The sequence below is a fragment of the Cibotium barometz genome, chromosome 34, assembly GCF_041138505.1.
Source record: "Cibotium barometz isolate CiBa-2024 chromosome 34, ASM4113850v1, whole genome shotgun sequence".
NCBI lineage: Eukaryota > Viridiplantae > Streptophyta > Polypodiopsida > Cyatheales > Cibotiaceae > Cibotium > Cibotium barometz.
Genome location: NC_141079.1, coordinates 2359013 through 2367938, shown reverse-complemented (window position 1 = coordinate 2367938; position 8926 = coordinate 2359013).

The following is an 8926-nucleotide window of genomic DNA, read 5'->3' as shown; positions in this document are numbered from 1 at the left end:
GAGGAGAAGAGGATGTATGCACCTCTTTAATGGGAGAAGAGGGTTTTTGCTTGCAAGCTTTAGAGAAAGGGAAGATGGTGATTGAGTAAGTGAAAGGATTAGCAATGAGGAGAAGAAGCTATGATTAAGAGTTTCTGGGCTATGGAGGTGAAGAGCATGAGCTTGCTCTCTATGAAGAATACTTCAAGAAGAGGAGAGAAGCCTTTCTTTGAAGTTGCTTAGATAAGAGGTGTAAGTTGCTTAGATAAGCCTTTCTTTTAAGTTGCTTGGATAAGCTTTTCTTTTAAGTTGCTTAGATGAGGTGTAAGTTGCTTGGATAAGAAGTTTTGATAAGTGCTTACCACTTATCTCTCCTTTTTACCACATTTCACCTATTTCTACCCTTTTTCACCTAGTTTTGAGAGGAGAAAAAAATCTTTTTCTACAAACATTGCTCACATTCCCACATGTTGTGGCCCAAAACCTTTCCAAAAATGAGCCTTAAGTGCTCTTCGGGAGTCTCAATGTAAGGGGCTCTAAGAAGGCCCTTACACATACCATGTTGAAGTGCAAGGTTGAACATATCACACATCCAACAATGTGATGTCTCTTCTATCCATTCAATCATTTTTGGCTTGATACGTTGAAGATCTCTTGCTTGTGAGTGGCCAAACTTTTGTTGGGGAAAAGGCCTCTAGCTTGATCCCAGCTGTCCGTCTGGATATAGTATGTACACACTAACCCTATACTAACACTAACCCATGATTCTTTGTATTGGACTAGATAGAGAATAAGGGGAGCTTCTGCACTCTCATCTTTGATAGCTTCCACCTAGTGTTGTCTCATCTTCTCTCTCTCTCTCACACTCCACACGTACATGCTCTACACATGTGCACTCAAAACTGGTATCAAAGCATAACCCAGACACCCATCAGCATGTTTATCAAAGAGAAGTGTGTCTGCAAACGAGATTAGCAGCTCGTTTTTTTCATTTTCGGGCTTTGAAACACAATTTTTTGTGTATCTCCATCATATAGAATCGGATAGATATGATCTAGGAGTCTAGATTGGGATTTTGGCACATTTTGAATATGATGGCAATTTCAATTTTCTAAAATTCTAACAAGAATTATAGCAAGTGTAGCTGCGCATGTTTCTTCTGCATTTTTGAGCCGAAAAATGCTGTTTTTTGGCATAGCTCTCATACTCGGACTCGGATCTGTATAATCTAGGAGACTATCCCAGGGTTTTTCAACATTCCAGATGCGTTGGGGACATCAGAAGTTTGAAATTCTGACCTCTGAATTTTCTACAGCAATCTGTAGCAATTTCAACGTGTAGAGAATTTGACAATTGGATTCCTACACACTATAGAGCACTGTGCAGTTTGCATTTCTAGGCGTGTATGTCACATTGTTGTGCTTTTTGAGAGCTAATTTACTTTGCATTATGTATGCAAGTGTTGATCAGGGATGTGGATTTTGAATTGATATACATCCAAATGCAGTTTTGTGCGCATTGAGACTACTGTGTGGATTTCAAAGAGATTTATGCAGCGGTTCTATTGTCATGTATGACATATGCAGATATATGTGAGCTCACTATAGCTTGGATTTTATAGATATACAGGTCTACAGGTTGTCGACTTCTGCGTACTCACTTGTTTGAAGATTTTATGCATCAATTTATCTTCTCAATGGGAAGTTGTGCATTTTATGCGTATATCGTGCACTTTTGAGTGTTGTTTGCTCGCTTGAGAGCTTTTCCCTGCTGGGATTGTTGATTTACTACTTGCATACTATTTGGCACCTATTTGTGCATATTGTATGTTGAGTTGCAAACACTGCCCTTGTATGATATTGTGGAGTCACTTTTTGGCTACTTTGGTAGTTACCCAGCCATTTATGAGACTCAGTCCGGAGGCCCTAAGACTGGGCTAGTCTGAGTCTTGCTGAGCTTTTGGAAGCTTGTGGTGAGGTTTTCTTTGAGCTGGGGTATTCTCAGATGTCAAGAGATCCCTTCGATGATACAGGTCTATTAGAGATCCCCATTTATGCAGCCTCACCATAGGAGATGTATAGAGAGGGTTAGGCATTAGGAAAAATTTGGACTCAAAAAGGGCCTTGTAAGGCACTCTCTCTCTCTCTCTCTCTCTCTCTCTCTCTCTCTCTCTCTCTCTTAAAAAAGATTCTAAAATATAATAAAATAATGTGTTTTCTCTCTACTGGCATGGCAGAAGTCAAACTTCAAGGCTGAATGTGTAAGAGTTATGCTTTGAAAGTACAAAAAGGGGATCAGCTTGTCAGTTTCACTTTTTGAGAACATTCTCAAAAAGTGAAGTTCCTCATAAAGAAACACACATTCTCTTCAAAAGAATACAAAAAGAAGATTTCGTGACTGACATCACTTCACATTTTAAATATTCCAAAATTTTAAAAAAATGACTTTTTAACCCTTTTTTTGAATTTCTTTTTTATACATATAAGTAAAACCCTCTGTTTTACAAGTTTTTAGCTGTTTATCTATTATTAAAACAAACATTATAACACATCACGAAATTTATTTGAAAATTTAAAAACTCCCTCCGTATCCCCCTCCCTGTCCTCTGTATATGTGTGTGTGTGTGTGTGTGTCTCTCCCTGCCCCTGTTCTGTGTATGTGTGTGTTTGTCTCTCTCTCTCTCTCTCTCTCTCTCTCTCTCTCTCTCTCTCCTAGAGCTAAAGAATGAAACGAGACATACATCTACAGCTCGATGAAGAGTACGCTCCCTTGTTCAAGAGAACGCATATCTCTAAAGAAGAGCAACCAGCAATTCAGCAAGCTATGGAGTTGCAATGTCGAATGGGAGCCAAGAATATTGATTTGTGGGTCCAAGGGTCTATTTATCCTCTAGACCCTCTTTCACAACTACCACCTCAATTTTCTGGGCTTACATCATTCTTAAAATATGTTTGTGAGGGTACAAATGGCCTATGGGGCTACTTGTGCAGACTTGGAAACCAGCCCCAGCAGCTTTACATGCACATGCAAAGAATGCTACGTTAAAAGGACAGTGAAATAGTAGGCTTGAAGGTTGAACGTGATAGGAAGGCAACAGAGTATCAAGGTTTGCAGGATGTCATTCACGACATGACAATTCAAAATACAGAGCTTACACAAAGAATAGAATGCTTGGAGCAGAAGCTAAGGACTACGAGAAGCCACACACCTTTTGGGCTTAGAGAGCAAGTGCGCAACTTGAAGCCCTTGAAAAATTTACTTGTTGGCAGTGGGCAGTGGAAGCGACGTATCAAGGCATGCAAGAAGTTCAATGTGGATATGCTTAATGGTGGGTGATGAGGTGAACCCATGCATTGCAAATGTATTGACAAAAAATATGGTCAAGTCAGCGCTCCAATCTGAGAAGTTCAAGACAATTTCTGATGACATTAAGAGGGATTGCTGCGTGGAGAAAGTTGGTGCTAGCTTCACATCCCTAGATGCACAAGGTATATGTGATCAGATTGGTTTAAGTGCCAAGTCTTACGCTATGATCTATAAGCAAATGGATGTAGGTTTTTCAAAAGTGTTTACACGTAAAAGGATTTTGCCATTGCCTAGGCCATTGTATGTGAGGCAAGCTCGCAAACTCCTAAATACTAAAATTATAGAGCGCATAGGCGAGCCATATCACATCACTTACAGCCATGTGTATTATGTACCTACTGTCAAAGCCCTCGCTCAAAATCCAAGATGCGGTATCACATCTACACAGCCTGGTGCAAGGGGTAGACCAAGGACAAATGCAAGGGGGCCTTCAGATGACAACTCAGGAACACTGTCAAATCATAGTGCTAACAGACTGAAGGAAGTACGGTTTGAGTTACACGAAAGAAACAATTTTGTGTTGCATTTGGAAAGGCTGCAATTCACAATGGTTCAATTCTATGACATTACGCACGAGGAATGCAATGGGATTCTTAAGTTTGTGATAAAGCTGGATGAGAGTGAGATTGTCAAAGGTCAAAAGATGGAACGCGTTAGTATAACTTTAATGAATAGAGCTTTGGATCCTCGTGTAACTCCAAAAGACCCAAAATATTTTAGTGTCCAATCAGAAAATGATATATGGTGGCTAGCTGCGTTTGAAGTGGCAAAAGAAGATCATGCTATCCTTAAGGCCTTCTTCAACTTAACTGAAATTCTTGAGGTTATTAGGAGGCAAAGTAATGGTGAGATTCTGCATGTGGATGGCTATGGGGATTTTAATGTGGAGTGGCATCTTGCAGGAGACTTAAAAACTTTAAAGTGCATGTATGGTGTCTCTAATGCTACAAATGCAAAATTTCCATGCTTGTATTGCATGCATGGTCAGACAAAAGAGAGTTCAGGCAGAAATGTATGGGATAATGGTACTGGAAACAATGCTGCTCCATCGCGTGATGGTAGGGTAAGGGTTGGTGGAGATTGGGTGCCTAAGGATGCGAATTGGGATCCCATTCTTCCTATACCACTAGCAAGGGTTCACTTTTGTATACTACATGTCTTTGTGCGTATAGTGGAAAAAATTGTGCATGCATACATTTGCTTTGCATACACCATGCAGCCTAAGGAGTCAGAAAAAATTGTGCATGCATACATTTGCTTTGCATACACCATGCAGCCTAAGGAGGAGTCACAAAAAGCTTGCAAAGAACTGGAGAAAGTGTTGTCAGAAATTGGTTTGCATGGCAGCAATGTGCACACAAAGAAGGATGAAAAAAAGTCTGGTGCTACAGGTGACATACCATGCAAGCCTTGTTTTGGTGGTGCAAAGGCAAGAAAATGTCTTTTTGCGCCACGTAATGAGCAAGGTGAGGTTACCACTAGATTTCCACAAAGATTCGATGGATGGAAAAAAGTGCATTATGCAATACCAGACAGGACAAACAATGGTATAACACGCATAGCAAAAGCTCGTGTGTGGTTAGAACTAAACTCGCTTGCCCTCTTATTGCAAAAATTATCTTTTGGAGCAAGTGATGCCGATGCTTACAAAACTACCGTTGATGCCTTTTACAATGCAATGGTAGATGCTTGGGGGGCTCATAACATTACCCCATACATGCACTTAATATGCTAATCTATGTTTTCTCAAGTTTCGTTTTGTCAAGTTCAGTAGATCATGAAGCGATGTTATGGTGGTCTATTGAGAGTAGAAAGCACTCTCTTTACCCATAAAGACTTCAAGATCATAACTAAGTAATAGTATGCTTGAACATGATGACTAATATGATACTTACTTCCTAATCACCCCACAACCCTCTTACTAACAACAATTAATATGCTAATCTATGTTTTGTCAAGTTTCGTTTTGTCTAGTTCAATAGATCATGAAGCGATGTTACTAGGTCTATTGAGAGTAGAAAGCACTCTCTTTACCCATAAATGCTTCAAGATCATAACTAAGTAATAGTATGCTTGAACATGATGACTAATATGATACTTACTCCCTAATCACCCCACAACCCTCTTACTAACAATACTTAATACGCTAATCTATATTTTGTCAAGTTCTGTTTTGTCAAGTTTAGTAGATCATGAAGCGATGTTATGGTCTATTGAGAGTATAAAGCACTCTCTTTACCCATAAAGGATTCAAGATCATAATAACTAAGTAATAGTATGCTTGAACATGATGACCAATGTTTTACTTACTCTCTAATCACCCCACAACCCTCTTACTAATTAATACCTTAATCTACATTTTGTCAAGTTGAGTAGATCATGAAGCGTTATGGTCTATTGAGAGTATCCCTAAACCTATTGGTTGCTTATAAAAATTAATCCTCTTCATGGTAATAGAGGTATGTCCTTAATCCAACTTCATTGAAATGTTGTTTAATAAAAAAAGGAACTCTCTCACATAATCACTCATAGAAAGTTTCATAATTTTTCCACACTAAAGCTTCAAGTTGATGCATTCTAAGTTGAATTTAGGCTTCACATCTGCACAAAGAGTATGTGTAGCTCACTCACTCAAAGTTTTTCACCAAACCTCTTCCACAAAGAAGAGGAAGAGCCATAACTCAATCAATGAAAATAATGCATCTCATGAATGGTAGATAGGATGTCAAAGAATGTGTGTGTGAATGTGTGCGCATGCATAAGAGAGTGCATGCAAAAGAGAGAGAGAGAGAGAGAGAGAGAGAGAGAGAGAGAGAGAGAGAGACATACCTGTGCATGTCTCTATCAAGATGTGTGTGTGAGTGCATCTATGTCGCAACGCATTGCAACAATCTCTATCTCTCTCTGTCATCACAAGAGTCTCTCTCTCTATCATCACAACAGTCTCTCTCTCTATCATCACAGTAGTTATCTCTCTCTCTCTATTGCACACACACAACACACACACACTCTCTCTCTGTCTTTATCTCGATTGAGATAAAGAGAAAGAGAATGAGAGAGAGAGATGAATGCCCTAAGCCACGTATCTTGATCAAGATATGTGGCAACCATATGGCATATGTTTGGTTGGCCACATATCTCAATCGCGATAAGTTGGAATTGCAACAAGAAGCTACCTGGCTACCATATATCTCGATTGAGATATGTGACCATTTCCACATATCTCGATCGAGATATGTGACAGCCACATGTATCTCGATCAAGATACGTGGTATCCACATGGCATTAATTGTATTGGACACATATCTCAATATCGAGATATGTGGAAGCCACATATCTCGATCGAGATACGCGGTAGCCACATGCTAGTAATTGTTTTGGCCACATACCTCAATTGAGATCCATGGCTACCACATATCTCGAACGATCGAGATACGTGGTGACACATAACTTGAAAGATTTTAATTAAAACAAAAAGCATTCTTTTTTCAAAAAAATATTAATTTAAATGTATTAATTATCTCGATCAAGATCTTGAAATAGGAAATGAAAAAGAACAAATGTTGATGTGGAGATTTGCGTGGCATGCTTGCATGGAGGGTAGTATCTCGATTGAGATATGTGGATTCCAACATGTACTGCGTTGTGTCACAACTACTTCTAATCTCATTCCAATGTTATCAATTTCTTGTTATATCAATTACCCTATAGTTCTTTGTATTCTTATCTCCATCAATTGTGTTATTAATACCCATTTTCTTTTGGGTCAACTAGTCAATCTTATCATCAAAATAATTGTTCTATGAGTTGTATTGTCAAATGCAAAGTGGCCAAATATCTTCAGGGTCCACCTTTGAAAAATATTTTGTATCACACATGCATTCAAGAGGTATTAAAAAAAACTTGTACTTACATGTGATGAGCTAATAAAATGAACCTTCTTTCTATTAAACTTAAAGTTTTTTTAAAAATTTTAATTAAAACCCCCTCCTATAACTAACATGTTGTTGAATAAATAACCACTTCTATATTTTAAATTTATTTTTTGTTGTTTAAATAACCCCTCATTTTGATTGCACATGGTACACTAACACATTTGTGGGTGCATCCCCTGAGCCATATATGAACAACTAATACTTTGGTATATATGATAGTTATGTTACTATCACAAGGAGGCAATCCATGGCTCAGTTAGAAGGAAATTGATGGCAATGAAAGCATGGAAAATAATGAAACTCTTGTTCATGCTATGCTAGCAAATTAGCAAAAGCACCTCTAGATTTTTTAAATTGGAAAAGCCTACTTACACCCAATGGAAAGAAATTAATAGAAAGATTATTAAGGAGATGATCGAGACTTTCTAGCCTTGTCCACAGTCTTAGATAAGCAAGGGAAGGTGGAAGATCAACAAATGTCAAAATGAGGAGATAAGGAAGAATGCAGAGAAAATATTTTCTGAGGTCTATTCTTTCCATAATTCTAACTACACCCTCTATTTTGTTAAGATGATGTATGTATGACTTTGTGCAAGGTATAAATGTGGATTTCTCATCCAAAGAGGTGTCAGTTATTACCCATGACAAACGAGAGTAAACATGTACTTTCACAAGGGAGGAAATGGGCCCAATGGTGGAGGGAGCTAATCTACAGTTGATGAAGGTAAGGGAGAGTCTCAATCTAAGGTAGAATGTTTGCAGCGCATAATCTTATGATCATGGATTGGGCTCACAGGAACTTTATGTTGTAGCACGCACACATTTTTATGGGCTCATGTGAGTTCCAATTTGTATTAATAGGGTGCTTAGGGTTTCTAGCCATATTAGGGTTGGGCAGCCAAATGTGAAAGGGCATCCCCAAAGCCATATAGTTGATGAAGGTAAGGGAGAGTCTCAATCTAAGGTAGAATGTTTGCAGCGCATAATCTTATGATCATGGATTGGGCTCACAGGAACTTTATGTTGTAGCACGCACACATTTTTATGGGCTCATGTGAGTTCCAATTTGTATTAATAGGGTGCTTAGGGTTTTTAGCCATATTAGGGCTGGGCGCAGCCAAATGTGAAAGAGCATCCCCAAATGGCTATAAAAAGACATTCTAGTTTAGAGATAGCACCTTTTACCTCATTTTGAGAAAGAGCTCTAGAGAAACTCGTCCATAGTTTTTGTAAGCTCTTTTTCATTCTCTCCTGAATGCCTTACTCTACTCTTATTCTATAAACCATTCTCTAATACTAAGATATATATTAATCTCCACTTTTCACTTGCTAATCGAGCATTATTAGCTCTCAATCACGCTAAACTCTCTTACGTTTTTGTTAATCTAATGTGTTTGCGTTTTTATGTTGTGGGCTAATTGTGTAATCACATTTTGATTAATGTGTGCTTGAGATTAAGCTTATGCATGCGCTTACATTAATTTGTTTTGAGTTAATTAAGCTATGATTAAGTTTTAGATGCAAATCTGTTTGCTCTTAGTTTGTGTATGTCACTAGGAATGGTAAAAAGAGAAAGAGTAAATGATTTGGGTGGGATTGAGAGAGATTGATTGGTCATTAAAGGTGTGTATTAAGTCGATCTCCCA